This window comes from Ambystoma mexicanum, chromosome 5q (assembly GCF_040938575.1).
Source record: "Ambystoma mexicanum isolate Mex_15411 chromosome 5q, UKY_AmexF1_1, whole genome shotgun sequence".
NCBI lineage: Eukaryota > Metazoa > Chordata > Amphibia > Caudata > Ambystomatidae > Ambystoma > Ambystoma mexicanum.
The window spans coordinates 598,063,444-598,091,331 of NC_090933.1; positions in this window are offsets into that span (position 1 = coordinate 598,063,444).

Below are 27,888 nucleotides of genomic sequence, written 5' to 3' on the forward strand. Positions count from 1 at the left end.
TGCCCTTCCCCATTCCCAATTTTGCCCCATAGGGCATAATGGGAATGGGGAAGGTGCTAATTACGATACCGCAAATTTGAGGTGCCGCAATTAGCACCAAGGTCCCTTAGCGGGTTGGTTTTTAACGCCTGCTAAAAGCAGGCGTTAAAGTACCAACCCGCTAAGGGACCTCGTAGTAAGGCGGTAAGGGTTAACGGTCACCAGTACCATTACCGGTGACCGTTAACCCTTACCGCCTACCTTGTAATGAGGCCCTAATAGACATGGATACGACAATATTAGGACTCTTCCAGATATTATGCACTTGCCAGAATCTGTAGTTGGTGAGACATTATTAATTTTTTTAGATGCCGAAAAGGCTTTCGATAGGGTTAACTGGACTTTTCTGAATTATGCTCTTCTAAAAATGGGATTTGGGCCTTTATTTATCAATGCTATTGGGGCTTTGCAATCAGGTATTTCGGCAAGGGTCTGGGTGAATGGGGGGTTTTCGGGACCCTTTTGTTTGTTTAGAGGCACGAGACAGGGCTGTCCCCTGTCTCCTTTCCTTTTTAATTTGGTTATGGAGCCCTTGTTAGCCTATATCAGACAGAATGTTGCAATTCAGGGGTTACGTGTGGGGGTGGGGAACTTAAAGTCTTGGCATATGCAGATGATATAGTGGTAATCCTAGATAATCCAAGGGTAGGTGGACCTATCTTGAGAGGTATGATTGAGGAGGTAGGGAAATTATCAGGTTATAAAATCCATTGGGGGAAATCAGTGGTTTTTCCTCTGAATATTACTCTTAATTGTGATAGATTGTTGGGTTGGGATTGTAGATGGGAAAGGGATTGTGTCAAATATTTAGGTATTCATCTGGTTAGGGATGTTAAAAAGGTGGTTGAGTTTATCGTGAAAAATGTAATAGGGGTTCTCCAAAAAGACATTAGGAAATGGCGGTGTACTATCCTGAGTATCTGGGTGAAAGTTAATGCAATTAAAATGATGCTGCTTCCTAAAGTTTTATACCTCTTGTAATCCATTCCTTTATGGTTCCTGAAGAAAGTACTTGATAGCATTACTAGGGTTTTTCAGGATTTCTTGTGGGGGGCTGGGAAAAGGGCTAGGATTCCACGTTATATTAAGACTCGAAAAGTTTGTGATGGTGGTTTTGGTTATTTTGTGTTGGGGAAATATAGTAAAGGCTTCTTATTTAAAAAATTGTTTATTTTCTTGAATGATGATTTAGACTTAATGCCCTGGTGGGTGAGAATTGAGAGAGAAATGTTGAAACCGTACAATGCAAGAAGTTTGTATTCTCTTGGGAAATTGCCTCATCGGTCTATGAATCTAAAATCAATGGCTGTTACTAAGGACGCTCTGACCTCGTTGGTTACTGCTAATGGTCAGGGGCTGCATATTTATAGCGAAGCTTCTTTATGGTGTAATCCTGGTTTGCAGGTTGATAATAAACTGTTGCATTGGAAGAGTTGGTGTAATAAAGGTGTTGTGGAAATTGGTGATGTTTGGAGTGATACAGATGAAATGGTTTTCTTTGATGATTTATGTTTTAAATTTGGACTAAGTAGGAGGGAACAGGGAAGATATAGGATACTGAAGGATTTGCTTTCTGAACGGCGACAGATGTTAGACTCTGGATTTGTGAAGAGGCCAGAGATATGTGGGTTGTTTACTGTAGTGGAACTGAAGGTGTCGAATATTATGAACTTTCTCCCTAGGGAGAATGCTTGGTTAGTTTCATGGGAGAAACTCGGAATGAAATGGTCTGAGGAGTTGAGATGTGATGTTCCAATGGAGGAGTGGGAACTAATCTGGAAAGTTTAGGTTAGGACAAAAATTGATTTAAATGTGCGTTATGTTCATCAGAGGGTACTGGGTAATATTTACTGGACCCCGCTGCGTATGTATAGTTTTGGTTTGTTGGATAATGATATTTGTTGGGGGTGTCGGAAGGAGAAGGGCTCTCTGCTGCATATGTTATGGTACTGTGATAGAGTGAAGGACTATTGGAAAGAGGTGTTTGACAGGATTGATGCAATTTGGACGATTGATTTCCCACTGAGCCCATTATCGGTGCTTCTGCTGTCTCCGAGATGCGGATGTAATATCTCTCATGTGGCTAGGAGTTGGATTAATAAAGGATTATTGGTAGCTGTTAAACAGATGTTAAAAGTGTGGAAAACCAGGAAGAAACCTGTTCTGGATGATTGGCTATGTGATATGAAGATTTTCTCAAGATATGAGAAGTGCTTATTTTATAGACAGCAAAAGGGAGAAATGTATGTGGAAATTTGGGGGCCTTTTAATGAATTTTATGGAAGTGAATGATTATTTGTCAAGGTATGAGTGTTTTTGTGGTGGTATGGGTATGTGTTTTCTGTCTTGTCTTTGTTTTAATTTGTCTTATTGTTTTGTTGATCTTTGAAGTCTTGTAATATTTTGTATTTTGAAGAATGTAATTTGAAGAATTGAAGTTTGAATATTTTTTTTATTGTACTTATTTCCTTTTGGATTTTGAAGATTTCAATGTTTGATTGTATGATATTCATGGAAATTATAAATAAAGTTAAAAAAAGGCAAAGAATCACTTGACTGAGCTTTAGGCTAGGTCTGTATCAGATCACACCACTACCACCATTGTGACGAAAGGACTAATGCTCTGCAGGAGTTGAGGCATTACAAGTGAATGAAACTCCTACTCAGCCTCACACTACTACTAAACTAGTAGTCATACCAATCATTAAGGTGAAATAGGCATAGCTTGACAGGCATACCTCCTTTACCTATTTTGGTAACGTGGGTCAAGTGCAAGCTATACACTTCAGGAGGGATGTGAGCTAGTACAGAAGCAGACCAAACAACAATACTCTGACCAGTAAAGCACGACTCATCAAAGGACTTTGCAAATTCAACCACATCACCCAGACCCTCATCGAACTGCACTGGCACTTGCTGCAAGCATACATCATCTTCAAATCCTGCTGCATCATCTATAAGACTGTTGCCCTGAAGTTCCCAAGCTGTCTCACTGAGAAACTCTGCATCTCTAGAGGCCTACCATCCTTCAGAAGTAAGGACATGTGCAGACTTTATTTTTGCCAATGCAGGAAGGAAAGAACTAGAAGACTGGCCTTCTCTGTCTGCGCACCCATACTCTGGAACCTCCACCCCTCAACACCAGACTCACCCCTTTGCTTCGACATTTTAAGAAAGAGTGCAAGACTTTCCTCTTCAAGAAATGGCTTCTACCGAACACCTAGGTCCACACATGCTCCATTCTCCACCTAACCTGAAACAGGGCAATCTGCTTCCCTCTGTTTCCTCCCGTGGTTGCTTGTGGATCCCTTGCTGCCAAATTGCCTGCGCCCCCCCTGTTGATAGTACTCCACTCCCTTGTATCTCTTCTTCCCTACTGTGTCCTTCCCCTTATGATTTTTAAAGTAGCCTGTTGCTTTCTGAAACTACCCCCACGCTCAATAAATGCCCCAAATATTATAATATTACTCTGGAAAGAGTGTCCAACTAAGGTTCTATAACAATATAATACTTTTTTTGAATTAACAATAAAAACAAGCGAATTAAAACCCTATAACCCACCCCTTCAAAAATGAAGGAGACACTATGCGTTGATGATGGGGGTGCATTTGCACTTATATTGGCAGCAATTGTCAGAGTGGGTGCTTACAAGCCACTCATGCCCTTTTAAGCAGGCCAGGGGACAGCACCACTATCGATACCTTTATTCTTGCTTTTTAGACTTTTCGGCATCAAACTGTATCTGGTTGATTTTAGCACAGAGTTGTCTCGTCAGGAAGAGGGGTTGCAGGGTCTAGCAGTGCGGTTTTGCAGCAGCAATGTCCTGCAAGTCGAACATGCTGGGAAATGGCGTCTGGTGTTGGGTTAGCGTTGTTGGAAAACTCGGCTGCCTCAGGTGTGCAGAAGGAAAGACTTGATTTCTGAAGTGAGTGGGCTCGGCTGACTTAACACAGCAGTATTGTACTCCAACAACTTAAGGCACAAAGACACTGGTAACAAGGCAGGCAGAGAAGAGTTGGGGATTGTAGAAGAATCGACCGGTCTGTGATGTGTAGTCAGGGGCACTTTGCCATCAAAGTTGAATGAAACTCAGATGCAAAGGCTGTCAGGTATTTAGGTTAAAAATGAAGCCAATGGTCTTAGAGAGCATTTACAGGGTTCTGTCCTGGGTATCAGTGGTCTCAGCTGCAGTAGGTCTTGTCCAGCCAGCATTCACCGCAAATATTCCCTTGGTATGGTTAGGGGGAAGAGGTTGCTTCTTCGTAAGAGCTCTGTCTTTATCTTTGTGGAATAGGACTTTGGAGCAGACTGTTTCAGGTGAACCATTCTTCTTTCAGGGTCCAAAAATGAATCAACTCATGGGTGGGTCTCCTCCCCTCTTATGTCGTCAAAAGACCACAGCACATATCTCACTTCTAGCTTTTTGCAAGGGGTCCAATCCTGACTGCTATTTCAGAATCTTCTGGTCTGGTGATGTCATACTCTGAGTACCTTGTCAGCAGGAAATGGATTGGAATTTTAAGAGCCCTAGCAAAATCCAAGATGGTGAGACCCCTCTGTGCACTGTACCTTCCTCATGGACTACTGAGAGTCTGGACCTCCTTCCTCAGTTTGCCTACATCAAAAGGTCTTTGGTAATCAGCACCCTGATGTGAGTTGCCAATTGTACTGAATTGGCTGCCTTTGATGCACTGGTTCCCACCTAGCCCCCGAAGGTGAGTTCCTGTTCCCTGGACATTGTCTCAAGCCTTCTTAGAGGGCTCACAGATAGGGTTTCCTGGGTAGGACCCAAATGGTTGTTTCAGCTAAACCAGCCTAGACAGCTAAGTACACACTAGGCACTGTCATGAATGAGTCACTGATAATAAAATAATATCAATTGCTTGTGACTGTTGTGATAAGTCAGTTATAGGAGATGAACACAAGGTCATGTTTTCCAAAGAAAAATAATGTAAAGAAAGAACACCTTGTCTGTTCCTAATTCTACGATGCAGTCTCTACTCTTTAAAGAAAAATTAAACAAGTACTCGTCAAGATGTCTCACAAAATATCTGTCCTCTGTCCCAAGCCTATACTAAGCTAAGCTCTGACCCTACCACTACACCAAAATGCATAACATAAATAGTGTGCGCTATGCCATGGCTTTACTGCACTCCTCCCTCTCTGCGTACCTGTTCTCCAGTGGCGGTGCTCACTGGGGGAGGCCACCACGTGTCTGCACCTTCTACTTCCTTCTATTCTTGTTGCCTTTTTTGTGTCAGGTACTTCCTGTACTTGACCGACAGTCTATCTCTCTATTGGTTCAGCTGGCCACTAGTTTGCTGCTTCTGGCATGGCTTTGCTTTGGATCTCGGCATTGGCTCTGAGCTCCTCTGGCTCTCCCCCTTCTTGGACTCGGCAGTGTTCTGCATGTTTCTCTGCTTCTCTGCCCACAACGCTGCGAGGGAGACATTCCCTCCACTGTGTGTCCTCCCAGGCTGACTTTTTGCACCGTTTGCTGGTTGGGGCCCTAGGATATTTATGTTCCTCCATGGAACAAGGTGGACAACTCCATTGATTCTACTCCCTGGGTAGGGGCGGTGAACAACTCTGATCAGAAACCAAACCACCTACCTTTAAAGGGTCCTGCACATTACTGTCTTTGTCAACTTTCCTATAACCAACAAACACTTGGGATTCATTAGTAGATCGAGGAGAACTAGAAAACCCGCTTAGGGCTTCCTTGTCCTACAAGGGGAAATCATCTTCAGTGGGATCCCGCTTGCCCTGACCACTCGGGGGTGTTAAGCATTGCAGGCTCTCCTCCCAAGTCTCAGAGGGGGGTTTTCCTTCTTGGAGAGAAGGGACGAAGTCCTGGGCAGCCTTCGGCTAAGGGCCAGAGGCAACGGCCAGCTCCCGGCTAAGCAGCTCCACTCTGTGTTTGCCCGTGTTCACCTGGGACACCTGACGCAGCCAACCTCCAGCAACTAATAAGGTAAGTGTGGTGTGTGTGGGGAGACTCCAGTAAAACCGCACCACTCTTATTACCTAACTATCTTAAACATACAGGCAACTAGCCTAGTGTGTAACTGGTTTTCACTGCACTGCTCAGGTTCTAAATGGTCTTTAATTTATACTGTTGAATCCAAGTGAGTTTAAAACTCTAGTTGCATTTTCCCCACTGCTGTGTACCGTGTATCTTTAATCTATGTGCATTTTCCACTGAATTGGGATTATTCTGACTCAGGGGTGATTTTCCCACTACTGTGTGTTCAGAATAAAGGTGCACTTTCCCACTACTGTGGGCCTTGGATCCCGAGTGCACTTCACACTGCTGTGGGTTTTACTTTGGGTGCATCATTCTCAACTCTGGACACCATGCCACACGTATCCCGTATTGGGGCGGCATGCTGGCGCTCCATAGGCCTAGCTGATGGCCCACCTGGCCAACCTCTCCCCTCATCCTCAGCCAGCCTGTCCCCCGCCCCCCAGCTGCACACGAAGCACCTTCTATCCCTGTGTTGGGGGTAGGAAGTGTGACACACTTAGTTGGATTGTTGGGGGTAGGAAATGAGTTGCATTTAGATGGATTGCTGGGGGTAGGACATTAGTTGTGATTAGATGGATTGTTGGGGGTAGGAAATGCAGTCCACTTAAACGGATTGTTGGTGGTAGGAAATGTGGTGAACTAGGATGGATTGTTGGGGGCAGGAAATGAGTTGCACTTAGATGGATTGTTGGGGGTAGGAAATTAGTTGCACTTAGATGAATTGTTGGGGATACTGGCCCAACTAAATGCTTAGGTTAGCCAGCGAAAAGCACAGTGGTTATATGCAGTTATCCTTGATATTGCCCTTGGTAGTCTCCCTTGGTTAGCATTTGTAGAACCTGAAAGATTTGTATAAAGGTAACCTGAACCCCATTATCCCAGTTTGTATGGTAGCCTACCTGTCCCTCATAGAAGATGTTCTAGGAGAACCAGTCTATTGTACTAGGTAGTCTCGAGGGTAGCCTTTTCCATAGTGCCTAGAAAAGTCTACGAAGGCAGTAAGCTTTTTCTTCCCCACAGAAAAACAGATTACACAGTGACATCGAAGACAAGCTCAATCTGAGTTTAAGGTATGTATAACCGCACCACTTCAGTGGACATCTGATGCAGGCACGGCTATCCATGTACACTAGAATGCAGCTACTACTATAACAAATTCGGTCTAGTTGGTCACATAACTGTCACACTGAAACACTAGACTTGGTTCAACACCTCTGCCATTAGAATACAGTGACAACCTATGACAGATTCGGTCTAGCTCTGTACATATTGAGTCTCTCACATGCCTGACCTCTTGGGTTGCTTACCGGAGGCTAGCCAGCCCTCCTAAGTCCTAATCTTGGCCAAATGCACACACAACACACATCTTAATCCTCCTCTCAGAACTTTCCCATACCTGGACTTCGGTCCCTGAGGGTGTTCCTACCACAAAGCGCATTGACACCATACAAATGGGAAAAGGTGCTGTATAAATGACTACTACAACACAATACAACAATACACTGTATAATTGTGTAATCCCTGTAGGCCCCATGACAAAACCAGACATTATTCATCAAATTGCCGCCAGACTCTGGGATACCACAATTATATAATTTTGAGCAGAACTGCTTAGGGTAAAAGACAGCATTTGTCTGGAACTTTGGGTTGCAGCAGGCTGTGTTAATGAATGCACATGTGATCTTTGAACCTGCCGTTTTGCCAGTACATGGCAGCTGCTGGGGGATGCCAGTAGACGGTCACAGAAGGGGTATGCACAATTATGAGAGTGAGCTTGATTAGCACACCTCACTCTCAGAGGCACAATTGCCAACATCATGTTATCATTAAAAAACAAAAAAGCTCAAGCTATACTCCCCTCACAGATGGCATCCTGGCATAGTACATTTTTTCAGGTAAGTGATGAGGCTTCATTCTGAAGTTCTTTAATGTACACAAAAAGATCCAGCCAAATCTGCACAAGATTTGGATATCTCCCATCGGAACCAGTCTCTAAACCAGGAAAGATTCATTGCGCTTTCTCCTGTGCAATATTGTTATTTTCTACAGCTAGGGAACCAGGTGTGTGCAGTGTATTTGTATTTATTTGAAGAACAGGAATTTCATTTATGATCACCAATGACTTGCAAAAACACATTTACAGATGGCAGAGGCATTCCTTCGAAGGTGTCCTGTACAAGAGCACAAAAAGGACAACAAGTAGTGAGACAGTTTTTGGGAAGGTGTACAAATAACGGGACATATACCAGGAACAAAATAAACAGAACAAATATATATAAAATAAACAGGCGAGTTACAAACGTAACATTAACGTAAGAGGGGAAGTGATTCACCTAAAAAGGGGCACTATATAAATATACAAAATTACATTATTGATTATCACTGGCGGGAGTGCTGGGGTTGGATGGGGAGGATGGGAGAGTAGGGAGAGGGATCAAGCTCTTTTGCAAGCAAGTGAATTTTAAGACAATTTGAAAAGATCTACCTTTGGGCTGGCTTTGATTGTGATGGGTAAGGTTTTCTAGTGGAGCGGGGTGTGTGGGAAGAAAGAGTGGAAGTGAAAGGAGGCATAGGGGGAGGCATGGGACAGTGAGGTTGAGTGCAGAAGAAGATCAGAGGGAACAAGACCATTGGTAAACAGATATACAATCAAGGTACTGAGGATCTAGACCATTGATCGCTTTGTAGAATAGGAGAAGGAACTTGAAAAGGCAGCAGTTGCGCAAGAATAGCCAACCAGCATGTTGTTAGTAGATAGAAGTGGGGGAGAATCTAGGTAGTGTGGTTAATCTGGCAATGTCGTCTCTGCTTTCATGGGGGGACCTCCCCTGATGTGGCCAGGGTGATGCAGACGCTCTTTGATCTGAACTGTGGGGGTGGCTATTTGAGACAGGATCATGGAGGGGGAGAGGACCCTTATATAAGTAAGAGTGATTTGCCAGATGAGACGTTGTAGTCACCTTACCCAGATGAAAAGAACAACGTAGGCCCAACATCCCTCCCTCTAGATTCTGTGGTAATATCAGGACAGGATGTCCTTATGAAGATTATAACTTCCCAGTAATTCCACAATACAACATAGTCAAGCAAGAATCTTTATTCATAAACAACAATAAAATCCCTTTCTCTCCTTGTTTAAGATCGACTAAGAATACTGGGACAAAGAGGAGGAAGAGCCAAGTAGTGAAGAGTGCTCATCAGCACCACAGAGCACGGTATAGTGTTTCTCATTACCCGATTGGTTCAAATCCACTCAAAAGGTGGCAGGAAAAGAATATGAGAGACTTCCTCCTTGTTTGAGCTGGGCAGATGTAAGTTGTAAGCGTATTTAAGTGAGAAAGACTTTGCAGGAAAGCATGACAGGTGTGGTCAAGATGAACAGTGTCTAATATACATTACCTAAGGAAGTCCTGATAAGGATACATGAGGACTAGCAAAAGGGTGATGTACTAAAGAGGAGAGTTAACCTGGCAGGAGAGTACACCAGGTATCCTAACATGATACAGACTAAGAGCCACATTGAAACTTAAGGACATGATATTCTTGAAAGCATAAAACAGAGTGAAGAGAAATTCAGGGGAAGGGAACCACCCTCGGGAACAAGGAACTCTATCCTTCTGGAACTTTTTTTTGTTGGAGTTACACATTTCCTTTTGAACATTTGTACACTACTAAAGGCCGAAGACATTTTCCCTTTTCACCTTAGAGTTGACATTTTACAATATGAAGGCCAGAACAGTACTTTGGACACAGGACATTCTGACATTTGACAAACCCTTGTGGGGTATATTTACCAGCCCCAACAGAAATCCCCTGCATCACAAAACTGCATTTTAGCTGTACTGTGCCTGCTGAGCACATATTGAGCGAAAGTTAAACACAGCCACCCCAAAGAATGGCTGAATTTGCTTCTTTCATCTAAATCAAGCAGAAAATTACGTATGCTCAGAACAGCATCACCTTTTTCTGTTTTGTCATTCTGAATACTAAAGCTGCACACATGGCACCCAAGACAGCTTTGCAATTTACTCTTGATTTAATTTTTCACAAAGTTATGCCCTCCATCAAACCCCTCCTGGCATGCTTTATTTCTGCTGAGTAGCAAGAAGTCAGGCAAAAACATTCCCAGAGCAGGCTTGAATTTACTTTTCGAAACGAAATGAAGAGACGCAAAGTACTTCAAAAGAAGTTCTCTCTCTCTCTTGCTATATGTCAATTACCACGAACTCATTTTCCAAGCATATCCCTGTGTACAGAAACTGACCAGGGCTATAAAAAACCTTCAGAAAGCAAATGCAAGGAAAACCGCATGTTGTGAAATGAATACGAGGGAAAAAAAATGAACCAATTTAAACCTTCTTTTGCAAAGCACTGAAATGACATTTTGAATACTATATGGGAAATAATACTGTAGCTCGCACAGGAACACAACTCTACATTTGGGGCGAGGGGCTGTAAAGACATATGTATATTGTGCTTTAAAGGCCAATGTCGCACCTCCCCGTGAACTGATAGTGCCAGGGCAGGGGCCCTTTTCTATGGACCTGACAAGTGTGATAATTACAGGTTGCCTCAGAGTGCCTGGCAGAAATGCTGCAAAGGACAAAGGAAGAGTCAAGCCCTGTATTTGACTCAGAAGTGTGAGTTCCTCTGCATCCAAACTAGATGACTTCAAAGGGGTAGCCATGTGGCAACCCCTGTGCAAGCCGACCAAGGGAAGACATTTTAGCTGGGGGGTTGGAAAGACCGCCCACATTTGGGGACACATCCAGCCCATTTGATTTAAAGACTTTTTACATTAAGACATTGATTTCAATAATCTGAATAAGCAGTAATGTTAGATTATGACAATTTGAATGTAATTTGTGGATAAGCAAAATAAGACTATTTGTGGCTTCCTGGCATGTGGTGGACGTGAATGGCAGTAAAAGAAGATGAATGTTGCTGGTGGTGTGGTCTACAAGTCGACCAGAGGGGGGACTGAAGAGGGAAAATTGAGATCCAACTCCTGATCCCTCATCCCAGGCACATCAACAGACAGAACAGCAGGAAGAATAAGGAGCGCACTCATCATTTTGCACCAGGCCCCAGTGCGCCCATGGGTGACAAATATGCTGAAAGACACCCACTTCACCAACACTGCAACCTACATGCTACATTAGCCTCAGTGCAGCAATACCAGAATCTACAAAACACAAGAATTCCTGTTTAAAGGCTTGCAGATGCTCATATCAATTAACCTAATCAAATGGCACAGTGTAAAGCCATGTTTCAGGAAAATTACAGCCGAGTACACTTGTCTCACTGAACACCAGCCGCAGTGGGGATTCGTGCTGACTTCAGAAATGCGCCTAGCAAACCCAGGAGCACCTCAAGGTCTTGAAGTAAGATAAGATTCCTTTCTTTGACCGACAGTGAACTGTGGCAGACAAGCATTTTTAATTCTTCACAAATACGAGTAAGTCAGAGCAGAACACCCAGGGCCCAGTGTTTTTTCTCTGGCAACGAAAGACATTTTCGCAAGACCCACACATCATTTGAAACATAATTGTAACAAGAATGGCTCATCTCTGGCCAATGAACGCTGAGGGCCCAGGGGCAAAAGCCTGTTCAGCTAAAACAAATGGGAACAAATTCACAATGCAACAATTTTAGAATTAGGTAATGGGGGAGGAGCAGCTAGGCCAGCCCACCGACACCAAGGTCCAAATGTCCAATGATCAGGCTTCCTATAAGGGCACTATAGGCCACCTACCACTTAGCAGACAATCTCAGGATGAGATAGGTTTCTGGGAGCTGATCCAATTTTGTGATGTCAGCCTGCAGTGTGTTACAAAGCTGGCTTGCAAGCCAGCCCCGGGGGAGACGGTGCCTGGATTTTCGCTGTGCACGAAGCCCTCTGTGTTTTTTTGCTGCCCAGAAATAAATGTTGTTTGGAACATGTTGCTGCTTGCTTGGAACTCTGCTGCATTTCTTTGGGCAATATGGGAGGTGTTGGGGCCTCCCATGGCTGGGACCCCCAGAAGCCCTGGTGGGGGTCCAACTTCTTCCCAACAAGTTGGTGCCCTCTGTGAAGCTCATTACTCATTGTAAGGCCCTTGTGGATGGGCACTGCCTGCACAAGCCCTGCATTGAACTGCCCTCCCTGCTGCAGACCCAGAGAAGCTGTGGGACCCTCACCTGCACCTGAAGACAACTGGAAAATGCATAACCGGGTAAAGGCATCAGGTACCACTTGGAAATACCCCGCTTAAGGGCAGGTGAGAGCCCTGCTGAAAAAGGGGTCCGCTGAAGTGCCTTGATGGGGGGTCCGGTAGCAGAGCAAGTGTCAGTGCAGCATAGGAAATGTAAGTACAAGTTCAAGCAACCAGCAACATGGGCCTTGAGGGGAGTGTGTGATTATGTGGGGTAACCAGCATCACAATAGCAGTATCAGCAACCACCACAATACGCACCGCCCATGTGGGGAGGATACATGGGGCAGGGTGGGCTCCAGCAAGGGTTCAAGGAAGGGGGGAACTCCAAGGAGGGTGTGATTTTGGACCACAGATGCACCAAAATCAGGGAGGATTTCATGCCTATGGACAGCAGGGACCACAGAATGCAGGAAATATTCTAGGGGGTGCTTCAGGACAGGGGAGGGAGTCACTACAGTGCTGGATCTGCAGGCATTTAGGACATGTTTCAATAACCTGTAATTTTGGGGGACAAAGTAAAATGTGGGGAATAAGGAACAACAATAGTATGCAGGGGCACAGGGAAATTATTATGCCCAGTGCCAGCAGCAGCAAGGACAGATACAGGGATAATTTCAGCAAACACCACAAGCACCAACACAGGCACTGTCACCACTACAGGTATAGGAACAGACACAGACACAACAAATGACAGCACCACTACCCCAGGACTTACAAGCATCACAACCCAGGGGCACTGCAGAGCAGTCAGCACCCATACAGAACACTGACACAATAGCAACAGTACCGGTTAGATGACTGGGAGGGGTCATCTTGTTGGGGAACAACCCTTTCAAAGGAAATGGATTGACATTATACTCTTAATAGGACAGCCCCAGACAAACTTGATTTGTCTCACTCTGCCACACACACTCACGCACACTCAATCCTGCGGAGGACAATTGCATAGGGGTGGTGATAGGTAACAAAACATTTTCCTTTCTGGGTGACAGTGGGGCGACTAGGCCATCCATTAGGGAATGGACATGTATGACATCATGAGCAGACTGGATATGACCATTTTATTCACAGACAAAGCCATAACCTGTTCAACACCAGGCATACACATGCTGAAAGTAAGGAAGATTGTTTAGGCATAGTGGGGGTGCACGGTACAAAGGGGGGTGCGTAAAGATAGTACATTGAAAGAGGATAAATTCAGCTACATTCTGAGCGCACATCTTTCAGCAAGGAGACTGTGCTCATGCATACACAAATAACACAGAGCAATTCAATGAGACACACAATGAGGAGAAAGGTCCACTTGAGGGAGGAGGCATGCCTTTCATTGACGGTTCACTAACTATCGATCAGACTGATGGTGTCAAGAGAGAAGGATAGGGGTGCACAATTGCCATCTCATTATTAAACATACACACAAAACTAGTGGCTCCCACACTGGCACTAGAACACAGAGCAGAAAACTGAAGGAGAGACACATTGCCCTGAGAGGAGTGAGGAACATGGTGATGTGAGTGGGGTAAAACAATACACGAGAGACACACATCATGGAATTGCGGGGAGCTGCACCCCGGGAGGAGAGAACTCTGGGTAAGGGGTGGATGATCCATGTTCACAACAGACACCCTTTGGCGACAAAATAACACAGTGCAAGTAGTAATGCCACTAGCGCTTTTGAACACAGGACCGGCACAAATGCATTAGCCAACACATATAGCGAAAGAGGTCATTGCTGCACGAATTGGAGAATAATGGTGGTATTAAAATTTAGGAGTAGATCATGAGGGGAGAAATATATTGTCTAACTGCAACAGTAATGAAAGTAGTGGAATAATACAATGCTAGACTTAAATGAGTAATTAACAGAGTAGGGTTTAACAAGTGGACATGGGGTGGGATACAGAGCATGGGAGTAAATTGTGATGGTTGGGATTGATAGATAACAAAAACAAAAAGAAAAAAGAGAAAAAAAGAGGGGGGGACAGGTAGCGAATACTTGGTAGCAAATTTCATTAGTACCAGCTTAAAGTGCATGCAGTTCACTGCGGGGCACGCCCTGAGAAGTTGTGAGAGGAGCCATAGAAGAAAGATCTAAAAACCCTGCGATTCTCTTAATTAAGGAACATGATCCTCTTATTTTAGAGACACAGCCACCCTATATGACAGATTTACCACCCTGATGTTTCCCTGTTTAGCTTGTCAGTGCCTCATGCCCTCAGGACAAAGGTGCACACTATAAATAGCTTAAAGTAAAGTACAGTAAATACAAAGACTCAAAGGCCCATTTGTACACTACCACCTAAATTGCGTGTATATGATCCAAGTGTGTCATGAGTATCTTCACCTAAATTAAGTGTAGATAATCCAGATGTGTTAAGGATACAGCTACAGGATAGTGGTTGCCTACCCATTTTCCAGGTAAATTTCAAATTGTGCAACAATTTACGGTCAGACTGCCATTGAACGCCGAGCAGTTAGTGACAGGATGGTGCATAAATGTACCCTTGGCTCCTCCCACTAGGACACTGAATAGTGTAAGAGTAGTGCAGAGAGGTTAGGTCAAGAAACTGAAGAACATGTCAATTCTCAGGTCTCAAGCGCTTCTTTTTCATTTCTCGCCAGATGCAAAGGACCCAGGGCAGGCCTGAAGACAACTAAATTCAAATGGCTAGGGACTAGAGTGGGACATTTTGCCCTCCTGACAGACTTTGTTAGATGTGTAAGGCGTCAAGCCCTACAAAGCAGTGGCCAACCTGGCAACGAGGGAGCAACAATCAACAGGGCCAACGCAACAGATTTTCATGAACTACAAGACAACACGAACACTCTCGAGTTAGGGAAACCTGGCCATCCTATGGTCCAATGCACAAAAGCAGCTAGAATAGGGACCGACACACCTGTGTGCAAAGTTTAAATGAATTTCAAATTATATTTTGTGCACCTGACAGCTGTAACACTGCTTTGCTCTCTCTCTTTTCCTCGCACATGCAGGTTGTTGCGTATGTACGTATGTTGTTAGAACTGTGTAGGACATTTCCTTGATGTTACCTCCCATTAATCACCCTGAGGCCTACTCATTCAACCATTCTGAAGCCTTTCCCACTCAATTTGCCCACTCTATCAGAAAACCCAGACCCCGTAGAGCACGTTTCCCTGAAGTATGTTTCCTTGCTTCCATTGAATACATAGCCCAAACTTTTCCCCAACTTGAATACAGTGCATATACTGTCCGACCCACATTGAGAAACCCTCAACAAGAAATGTCCGGGGGGAGGTTTCATTTTTGCCCTCAGTGTTTAGTTTGCGGAGCTTGAGGTTACTAACAAGCACTAACGTATTAACGCCTTTCTTGCGATTTTCAGGCAGGCAACTTCATCATCTCATCAGCTGCAAGGACCCAGCAGCATAAGTGGTTATGGGCAAGCCAATAAGGACTCTTATCCTCATGATGGGACAGTTAATGATGAACGGAATAATTGGGGGCAGTCATTTAAGAATCATATGTAATAGTGAGCATTGCCCCTGTACCCCCCACTAACTTTCCCTAACCCAAGCAGGAAGACCTACGGTGTCAGAGGGTGAGGAAAAGACTGCTGCCGAAGTAAGGAGAGGTAAGCGCAGTGTAACTGCAGACACAAAGGGAGTAAAACATACACCTCACACACATAGCAGAAGTAACCAACAACATGCACACATGTACAAAATTGGTGGGGACACAACTGGGGACACCTGTCCTGACTTCTCTTTAATCACCTATGCCTTGAGTGCCTTGAGAGAATTGATTGCAACAGAAATACCTACAGAAAAGCACAACGCCCATGTATCTCAAAGTGTTCCAAACGTGAAGAAGAATGCAAGGGAAGACAGCAACATTGAGATTGATGTTAAAAGAGGCAATCCCCTATGAAAGAAGATTACATCAAGACACTACCCATCATGAACAACTACTGGCAGCTCATTGAAGAACAACTGTATGTAGCAAGTGGCCAGAGAGAGAAGAAGCAACTAGCAAATGCACCAGTGAGCAAGCAGCAAGAAAAATAAAATTAAAAAAATGAGAAAAAAAAAGAAAAATATGATAAGTGCCTAACGGAGTGGGACAAGAGTGCGAAGATGGTGACTTGGGTGAAGAATGAAGAAGGACCTATGCCAATAAACACTCTGAAAGCACCAGCCTTATATTACCAGCACAACAGTCAAAAGAAATGGATGAACATGCTGGATGCAAGAAGGTTGAGACAAGTAGGGAGATGAGAGCAGGAACAGCAGTGTTTATGGACTACTATTGAGCATATGGATCTAAAGATCAAGAGAAACTGCCACCGAATTGGGGAGGAGACTGTTCGTTGGTGCACATCAGCATGCCCTTGTTGGTGGTGCCCAAGGAACACGTGAGGTCTGACGATTTCCGCAAGATGGAAAACAACCGAAGGAAGAAGAGATGAGGGAACAAAGCAACAAAAGTCCAAACAACGGAAGAAGAGAAACAGACGGAGGAGTGAAAAGAGGGGGGAACTACTTCTCGAGCGAATAAGAAGCAACATTGGATGAAGTACCAGCACACAAAAGACTGTTTAGCAGAAAACACATGTGAACAGAGAAAGACAAGAACTGGCTAGTGTTTCCATGGTCTTGGATGCCATCATGACTGGCTGGTGGATTGAAGATGATAACTGAAGCACTAGTACTGAGCGCAGCATCATTGTGCAAGATCAAGATCCACTGCAAGATGTGAGAGAACAGCAGAATCCAGATCTGAATACAAATACAGATGGATGTGAGCATAGGAGGAGCAATAAAAGACATGGTGAAAGGAAGAGTTGGACTAAGGGAGAAGATAGCGGTGTGCGACCTGGTTCCAGCAGTAATAAAGGCGGATACTCCCTGTGATCTGAGGAAGTACGAAGGAAGTGAGTGTGGTGGAACGCAGAAGGAGAATGCTCCTACATGTACTGGTCATCGACAATCATGTGAACAATTATGGACACTTCAGAGAATTGACAAAGATATGCCGACTGGAAGAAGATGAATGTTGCTGGTGGTGTGGTCTACAAGTCGACCAGAGGGGGGACTGAAGAGGGAAAATTGAGATCCAACTCCTGATCCCTCATCCCAGGCACATCAACAGACAGAACAGCAGGAAGAATAAGGAGCGCACTCATCATTTTGCACCAGGCCCCAGTGCACCCATGGGTGATAAATATGCTGAAAGACACCCACTTCACCAACGCTGCAACCTATATGCTACATTAGCCTCAATGCAGCAATACCAGAATCTACAAAACACAAGAATTCCTGTTTAAAGGCTTGCAGATGCTCATATGAATTAACCTAATCAAATGGCGCAGTGTAAAGCCATGTTTCAGGAAAATTACAGCCAAGTACACTTGTCTCACTGAACACCAGCCGCAGTGGGGATTTGTGCTGACTTCAGCAATGCGCCTCGCAAACCCAAGAGCAGCTCAAGGTCTTGCAGTAAAATAAGATTCCTTTCTTTGAGCGACAGTGAACTCTGGTAGACAAATTCTTCACAAATACAATTAAGTCAGAGCAGAACACCCACGGCCCAGTGTTTTTTCTCTGGGAACGAAAGACATTTTCGCAAGACCCACACATCATTTGAAACATAATTGTAACAAGAATGGCTCAGCTCTGGCCAATGAACGCTGAGGGCCCAGGGGCGAAAAGCCTGTTCAGCTAAAACTAATGGGAACAAATTCCCAATGCAACAATTTTAGAATTGGGTAATGGGGGAGGAGCAGCTAGGCCAGCCCACTGACACCAAGGTCCAAATGTCCAATGATCAGGCTTCCTATAAGGGCACTATAGGCCACCTACCACTTAGCAGCCAATCTCAGAATGAGATTGGTTTCTGGGAGCTGGTCCAATTTTGTGATGTCAACCTGCAGTGTGCTACAAAGCTGGCTTGCAAGCCAGCCCCAGGGGAGACCGTGCCTGGATTTTCGCTGTGCACGAAGCCCTCTGTGTTTTTTTGCTGCCCAGAAATAAACGCAGTTTGGAACATGTTGCTGCTTGCTTGGAACTCTGCTGCATTTCTTTGGGCAATATGGGAGGTGTTGGGGCCTCCCATAGCTGGGACCTCCAGAAGCCCTGGTGGGGGTCCAACTTCTCCCCAACAGGGGAAAGCGTAAATGGCACAGATATTAAATTTGGAGAAAATATGCCAGACACTATTATGCATATATGGAACTATTTGTAGAATTTTAGATAAAAGGTTTCTCCCGAAAAACTGCAAAATGGTGCCCAAAGGGTGAAGCAGCATTGCACAGACTTGGCGTTTCAACCAGCATATTCCTTGTAAAATATGGGATCTGCCTATCTGATTTTTATGAGGGTGACAATTGTAAATATAAGTTTTTTTGTTCCATAACTTAGTAAAAGTAACTGTGGTGAAACAAAGCAAGTCAGAAAGCGCACACACTTAAACTGATATCACTTCCCTGGAACCAATCCACCTGCAGCGAGGTGGTGAAATCCATAGCCTGACCTATCCCATCCAGGGGGTATGTTCAGATTACTTCCACCCACCTTGTAAAAATTCTATGTTTCTGCCTATATAAGAGGGAGGCATAGGGAGGTTCAGGACTTACATTCAAAATACACCCTGCACGATTCCATGACTCCCGAACCAAGTCCAGAGGAAGCTGATCCAGAACCACCTATCCTGATCCAGATCAAGGCCGAACCATTGATCCAGATCCACCTATCTACATCCAGGCAGAACCACCCATCTAGATCGAGGCAGACCCACTAATTCAAGGGAGGAAAGAGGAGAGGCCGCTAATCCCCTTTAGTAGAATCCAGAGACCAGAACCCTTTTGCCCAGCTGTTCCCATACAGGAGAGCCCAGACGCTGCCCCGTGACCAGATTCTTGCCTCGCTGTCCAGAGACCCAGCTAAACTGTCCCAATTACCCAACTCAAGTGCATTTTGTAAGTATCACCCTCCCCAGTACGCAAAAGCTGTATACACCGCCCTGTTACCTTGCATTCTGTCCAAATCCTATAGAAATCCTATAAGAACCCTAATAATTTCCCAAACTGTCAACATTCTCTGCTTATTCTGTCCTTAGAGGAACCTGTGATAGTCTCCTTGTGTTAGTGTAATTCCTTTCAAATCATTTCAGCTATCTTTGTAAGTCCTTAGGAGCATTTTTGAAATCAAGTAATTCATTCCCATATAAAGAGGAACGCGACGCAAATTGGGTAAAATTGCAAATTAACCTCCTTGCGTGCGGTGTCTTTCTTTAATAATCTAGCCACTAAAATACAGTCTCAGTAGAATGAATCATTTTGTTAACAAAACAGATTTTTGCCCGTGTGATTGCTTTCATTATAAAATCCGATTTTCATTTCCTATAAAGAACCCAGAATATAAATGGTAGGGCACCTGGCGGGGTCCTGATTTACCCAGGTAGGTAAACATATAATAAACAAAAAATCAGGATGACGAGATCCAGACCAAGCTCTGTGTGTGTGTGTTTATTCGCATCAACACAGAAAGTTTTTCAAGTAATCAAAACAATTTATTTTACAGATCTTTCGATAAGCACGAAAGGTACAATGTGAACGGACAAGGTTTAGTGATAAGAAGTGATAACACGTATGTGTGTAGACCTCGCAACTGCAGAGGCCAAAACTACACTCAAAGACAGATTTCCCACAGTTGGACAGGGTAACAACCCTAGTAGGCAGGGAAAGGTGTGCTCTTAGACTTGCGTCAGTCCAAGGCATGATTAACACATGGTGCACACAACACAATTTACATGAAACGTACACAAGGGGGGTAGAGTTGTGACACAGGGATCGACACAGGGTGTGTTTCGGCCAAAAAAGAGGCTAGAATTGCGCCTGTCTTTGCGCTGGCCTTCATCAGGAGATGCACCTATAGCGGTGCTGTCCGTTGTGTCTGTGAATAAAAACATATTGGTGAGGATCTCGGGAATCAATTTACTAAGTACTACTTGGTATTTAATACGGGCAAAGTGGTGCCAGAGAGGTACACCATGTGGTGTCTCTTGAAAACGGCGTACCTGCTGTTGTGGTAGCCGGAGACTGTTATGAGGGTCATCCATGAAAAATGCAGGATTGACGGTGCACGAATGGCATTTGTTCTGTCGGCTGTCTCGGTGGACGGGCCGATTCGTCTCAGGGTCCCGTGCAGCTGATGTAGGCCGGGATAGGTCCTGAATCTGAGAAAGGACATAAAACGCGGGTAATGAAAACCCGGCTGTGTGTAACGGATACAAACCCAATGGGTGAAGGTGGTCCGAAAAAGGGCTCTGACCCCACTGGTGTGGTGGTGGTACGGTGCTCGGGGCTGCAATAGCAGGACAACTGGGTTCTGTGCTCCTGGGAGTGCCGAGTTGAGTGATGGTCGGTTAGGCAACATGACTAAGGTGGCCCTGGGATGACAGAGGTGTTTGTTGTGAATATACATCTGTCCAGGTGAAAGCTATGCCGGGCACGGAATTAATGGGCGTGGGCTGCGTGTCGGTGCCTAGAATGGAAATTATCAGGGAGGAGAAGACTCGCTGTCGCAGGGGTGCGGTAAAGAGCTGGAGTGGGTAGCTTACCTTAACATCACTCCACGCTATGCCGCCATTTTGGTGGTATTAGGGAACTACATTTCCCACTACACCACGCGATCGTGACCCACTCGACCAGCCCCTCGCGATTGGCCCCCGCGTCCAGGCCCTCCGCCAGTTTGGATTGGTCCCTGTCAGGCCCAGTTTAGCTAATAAGGCACCACTACTCTGTCTTCCTCACAACCACTACGGCGTTCAGAGGTCCTGGGACTACGTAGCGCAGCACCTGCGAGCTCACTGAGGTAAGCTACCCACTCCAGCTCTTTACCGCACCCCTGCGACAGCGAGTCTTCTCCTCCCTGATAATTTCCATTCTAGGCACCGACACGCAGCCCACGCCCATTAATTCCGTGCCCAGCATAGCTTTCACCTGGACAGATGTATATTCACAACAAACACCTCTGTCATCCCAGGGCCACCTTAGTCATGTTGCCTAACCGACCATCACTCAACTCGGCACTCCCAGGAGCACAGAACCCAGGTGTCCTGCTATTGCAGCCCCGAGCACCGTACCACCACCACACCAGTGGGGTCAGAGCCCTTTTTCGGACCACCTTCACCCATTGGGTTTGTATCCGTTACACACAGCCGGGTTTTCATTACCCGCGTTTTATGTCCTTTCTCAGATTCAGGACCTATCCCGGCCTACATCAGCTGCACGGGACCCTGAGACGAATCGGCCCGTCCACCGAGACAGCCGACAGAACAAATGCCATTCGTGCACCGTCAATCCTGCATTTTTCATGGATGACCCTCATAACAGTCTCCGGCTACCACAACAGCAGGTACGCCGTTTTCAAGAGACACCACATGGTGTACCTCTCTGGCACCACTTTGCCCGTATTAAATACCAAGTAGTACTTAGTAAATTGATTCCCGAGATCCTCACCAATATGTTTTTATTCACAGACACAACGGACAGCACCGCTATAGGTGCATCTCCTGACGAAGGCCAGCGCAAAGACAGGCGCAATTCTAGCCTCTTTTTTGGCCGAAACACACCCTGTGTCGATCCCTGTGTCACAACTCTACCCCCCTTGTGTACGTTTCATGTAAATTGTGTTGTGTGCACCATGTGTTAATCATGCCTTGGACTGACGCAAGTCTAAGAGCACACCTTTCCCTGCCTACTAGGGTTGTTACCCTGTCCAACTGTGGGAAATCTGTCTTTGAGTGTAGTTTTGGCCTCTGCAGTTGCGAGGTCTACACACATACGTGTTATCACTTCTTATCACTAAACCTTGTCCGTTCACATTGTACCTTTCGTGCTTATCGAAAGATCTGTAAAATAAATTGTTTTGATTACTTGAAAAACTTTCTGTGTTGATGCGAATAAACACACACACACAGAGCTTGGTCTGGATCTCGTCATCCTGATTTTTTGTTTATTCTATAAAGAACCCATACTTTCACCCCATAAGAGTCATCCCTTCATTTCAGTATTTGATCTGTTATGTGCCTTTGTACCTCACCAGAAAAAACAATTTCCGATTTTGACTGATAAACTCATCTCCTTAGCTGTTTGCCTTTGAAAAAATAAGAAAGTGCAATTCTGCCACGTGTGATTTCTGCTGCATTGCTTTCTTTTCCGAAGTCAATTTTCTTACATGTATTCATGTTGCTTTAGTTCCCTGGCCAGTAGCTTGTAAGCTTTCCTGCCTCTGTAGTACAGCCACATGAATTCCTGTCCTATCCTTTCTACCGCACATGTAAACTGACCTCTAACTTTCCAGTGAATTCCGAGTGCCATTTTGCGCCTTTTTATTTCTTTTTTTTAATTAAAATGATATAGTTTAAATATAAACTTTTCATTTATACATTTTACAGATATAATCGTCATTTTCAATATTTATACACAAGTTGGTATCAGCTGGACACAGAGAAACATGAAAAAGAGAAGCAAAAGGGACATCAATCTGGCATCGTAACAGTTAGAATAGAAAAATAAGTCGATTATGTTACTATTTCAAACTGTCAAATTGTCCAATTCTAATATATTGTGAAGGAATTGGGCGATTGTGAAAATTGGTTTGTTTGTTTGCTTGTCCATTCATTAACATAGTCCATCTGGTTTCAGCATCCAATTGCTGCGAAGAGATTTCAAAGAAGGCACCAAAATTGACTCTCTTTTGAGCAAGGGCTGGGCATATCATAATCAGATGGTATAGCGTTTCTGGTGTTTCAAGGTCTTGGCAGAAATGACAATATTGCTCTGCGGGGGGTATTTGTCTGGAATTATCTAGTTTGAATTGCGTCGGTATGGTATTCAAGCGGATTTTTATGTAGCTGTTTCAGATTTTTTGGTCTGGAAATATGGACACATTTTTGGGAAGTTCATTGATGGCATGTATGTCACCAGGACATAGGAGAATCATACGGTACATTCCTTTCTCCTTATTTGTCTTTATCCAGTCGTTCTACATGAGCTTTCTTTTTGCATATTGAGGTCGTAAGGTTAGCATTTCAACAGAGCTATCCTCGTTAGCCAGTTGTCATTTTTATTCGTGTTTCCAAGCTTGTAGAACAGAATTATTCATGGCTTTAAGATGGGATCGCAAGATTTGCATGGCTGGTGTTTTCTCGTCAAACATCATTTTGAGGAATATGTCTAATTGCTTCCATAGGACAATAGAAGCTAGTGATTGAGTCGCTACTTTGTGTCTTATTCTAGCCATTGGATAGTTCGTGGGAAGCCTCAAGATTTTTAGCCAGAAAATGGCTTTAAGTTTTAGCCTGTTCATGTTTTTTGCGATGATCATGGATTTGCTTCCATAGGTTATGCTTGGGATGACTTTTTGTCTATAATAGAAAATTATAGGTTTAAATAAAAACGTGCTGTATTTTCGATGTAGAAAGCAACTTTGCCTTGCTAGGGATTGCACTTTCTCTTCAAGGTTGATTTGCTCCTTTTTCAAGGGTTTTCATTTCGTTTTGGCCTCCCATTCTGGGGTGGTAGATTGAATCTAAAATCTGTGTTTTTCCTCTTATTTGTGACTCCTTGCCACTCCTGTCCACCAACACACAATTTAGTCACCAGGGATTTGGGGGAGTGTTGCAGGGGGAGTGCATGACAGAAGTACCATCCTTGAGTGTGACAAAACGTGATCTTGCTTCCATTGATATTTACATTGATGTATTTGATGTCAGAAAGTTTAAATTAATTGTAGTAGAACATTTTGCTGTACATTATCACCACACTGGTGATTGCTGCCCTAAATTTGATTTGTTTGATTTTGCATTTGAATTTAAAAATAAATAAGTATTTCATCATTACACACCGGCTTGGTTCTTGGTCCATTGTGACACAGGGTGTTTGTCAAGGGGATGTGAGATGGGTTGGGTGCCTTCTCAAAGCAGAATCCCAAATCAATAAAATTAAAAGCGTTTTTTTGTGCGCCACATCCCTTGCCAGTGGAAAGAGTCCTGGTCTGGAGTGTGCCATGTCGTAAAATCAGTTACACCCTTCGTTTTGGTTTTGGGAAGGGAAACACATCTTAGAGCAGGGAAAGAGAGGCATTTCCCAACACCCTTTTATTGCAGTAAAAGACTTTGACCAAAACCATGAATCCCCTGTATCCGCGTCTCATTCCTGACTCCTCACACTAGGTTGTAGAAGGTGCAGGTAAAAAGCTGAGGACTATGTCTGAGCACGAGGTTGGAGATTAGAGATTTTGTAGACTTGGTAGTAAGAAATGGATGATTTTTCTGAATGTTGAAATGAGTACAAGCAGCAGAGGCAGTGATCGTGATGAACTGTTGCAGTCAGAGGTTGCTATCAAAGAGGACCCCAAGGTTGCAAGCCTTGGGAGATTGACCAAGAAGGTCAGCTTCTCCCCTCGTCAGATCCTCACTGTTGAGCATTGGCAGCAACATCATTGGAGCACGCTTTGCTGGGGTAAGCACTGCAATATGCTGTGCGCATCACACCTGGTGCCCGATTTTCATCTTTGCTCCTGAAATTGTTTTGTGGTGCTGCCGGGCTGTTTAAATAGCTTGAAGAGCATTTTTTCCATACATTTTCACCGAAATTGCTGTTTTTGGTGTCCCACCCTTTGTTGTGCAATCTGGGCTACACTGCTTTCTGGCCCTTCCAAGATGGCCACATCCTTCTTGCTGGGATAAGGATCCTTGCCTGTCCTGAACACCCTCCCCTCATTGGCTGGCTGGGCATTGATAGCCCTATCAGCACTGGTGGGAGCCAGGCACACCAACTAAGGCCCATAACGAGGCCTTTCTCATTTCACTCTTTGCCTTCTCCCCTCGTCGGATCCTCGCTGCTGGGCATTGGCAGCCCTCCTCCTGCCAGCAACATCTTTGGAGGGAGCACGCTTTGCTGGGGTAAGCAGTGGAATTCTGCTGTGCGCATTACACCTGGTGCACGATTTTCATGCGTTCTCCTAAAATTGTTTTGTGGTACTGGAGGACTGTTCAAATTGCTTGAAGAGCCTTTTTTTCCATACATTTTCACCAAAATTGCTGTTTTTGGTGTCCCAGCCTTTGTTGCGCAATCTGGGCTTCACTGCTTTTTGGCCCTTCCAAGATGGCCTCATCTTTCTTGCTGGAATAAGGCTCCTTGCCTGGCCTGAACTCCCTCCCCTCATTTTCTGACTGGGCATTGATAGCCCAATCAGCGCAGCTGGGAGGCGGGAGCCGGGCACATCAACTAAGGCCCGCTGTGAGGCCTTTCTCATTTCACTCTTTGCCTTCTCCCCTCATCGGTTCCTTGATGCTGGGCATTGGCAGCCCTACTCCTGCCAGCAACATCATTGGAGGGAGCATGCTTTGCTGGGGTAAGCACTGCAATTCTGCTGTGCACATCACGCCTGGTGCGTGAGTTATATCTTTGCTCCTAAAATTGTTTTGTGGTGCTGGTGGGCTGTTTAAATTGCTTGAAGAGCATTTTTTCCATTCATTTTCACTGAAATTGCTCTTTTTGGTGTCCCAGCCTTTGTTGTGCAATATGGGCTTGTGACGGACCGGAGGGGAGGTCTGTACTTCCCCTCTCTATTTGGTAGAGGAGAGGCACAAAGGACCCCTGCCAAGATTCTCAATAAGGTAGCAATGGACGAGCAATCAAGGCCTAGTTTCTCAGCAGGTGATGCGGGCTGGTTTTTAAGTACAGTGTTGTCCCCAAGCATCCACAAAGGAATGTCCGCACACTGTATCGGTTAAAACACAGTCTGTATATAATTAATATTCAGGGTTATATACAATATCACGATAACGCACTTTGTACTTGGTTATCTATAATGGCAAATATACAGTCCTATGTGGTACCACAATTATTATTATATCTCTTTAAAGTGCATCAACTGTACGGTTAAATGGCACATAAATCAGTTTGTAAAGGAAACCAACAATAGAGGTAAGAGGGAAGCAGTTGATATGAACAATTGGTAGAAATACTGGTCACTACCGTTAAACACAGCTCTGTGTGGAGATCCCCCCACCGGGGCAACCTGTAGAATAAAGATACAAGCCCAGTCCATATATTGTTCAGAAGAGACTTCCCAATAGTTCTGCAACCCCAAAGTACCTGGCATTATAGCGTTCCTCGTCGGGGAATCAACGGGCCTTCTTGAGTGTCCTCCCTTTAAGGCAGGAGTCACGGGTCGTCGAACGTCTGACGGAGAACCGGTGAGCTATGATGGTGAAGGGGCAGCTTCGTTCCTAGCGGTGCTCGTTGACGGAGAAGCGTCCTCGGTGTCAATAGTTCTGGACCGCAAAGAGTTTGAAGAACTGTGGCCCAGCAAGGGCGTTGAGTCGTCGGCGTCTCTGTGGTCTTTGGGTGGCGGGAAACCCACCGGTGGATGCTCCTCGGTGCGTCGACGGTCAGGCCTTCTCCAGCAGGATAAGACGGCGGCGATGTGGACGAGAGCGTCCTTGGATTTGAAAGTTCTTAGGCAAACGGGAGCACGGCGGCTCCAGTCGGATACGGCATTCGTCGACAGTGGCAGACAACAGTCTCGGCGCTTCTCCTTGGGATTCCGCAGCAGTCCACCTCTCGGGTCGGCAGCCTGTCGAAGGTCTGTCTACCAGGAAGCTTTGGCAAAGATCAGCTGGTGCACGATGGTCCCTCGTAGCTCGGGAAAAGGGTGCCTTACCAGGTCCTCTCTGGGTCAGTCCTTGGAGACACAGCAGCTTTCAGATTGTGAAGGAGAGCAACAGCAATTCTTCTCGTCCAGCAGGGCTTCAAGGTCAAGCTTCAGTTACTCCAGTTACTCGTCGAAGTGGACTTCAGCTTCTGAACATGATTCCTAGTAGAGAGAGGTCCCCAGATATACTGTTGATCTCCCATTCATTCCGCTGGGTCATACTCAAGCATCCAATCACGGCGAAGGGCATTCATGCAGACAGGCAGCCAATCAGGCACACAGTGCATTCAGGCCATTCACTTCTCTCCAGACACTCACAACAAGTTATGTGTATTTGGACAAGTACCCAGCTATTCAACACTCCACACTGCATTCATACCGGTTTCGGGCAGGGCTGTCTCAGTCATTGTGTCAAACACCAGATACTAGACACCCACAACACATAATGCGCATTCGTCACACACTCCATTCACCCAGGTCCCACCCACAGGTGTACCCACAACATACGTTCGGTGGGAAGGCACCAGCCAGTCTGGTCAGCACTTCCCCACACTACCATATATGGAACTTCCACCCAACAGCCAGTCAGGGGGAAGGGACAGAGTCAGGGCTTCCCGGGACTTCGGGAAGATCAAGGTAACAGGCAATGGAAGGCAAGAGGCCATGGGGGCCATCTTGTCTCCATCAGGAATCTATCGATTCCAATGACAGGGCCTGGGCATCCCAAAATGGTTGACGCTCAGGGCACCAGTCAATTCAGCACGGAGCTGCCACCAGCCCATACCCTGCTCAGTGGGCCACACACAGGTACCCAAAAACATACACCAGGGGCACAGGGTTGCACCCCTACCCTATGGGTGCCATAAGGGTATCCCATGGGTCTGTTCACCAAAACCAAAAGAGAAAGCTGCACCGCCAGGA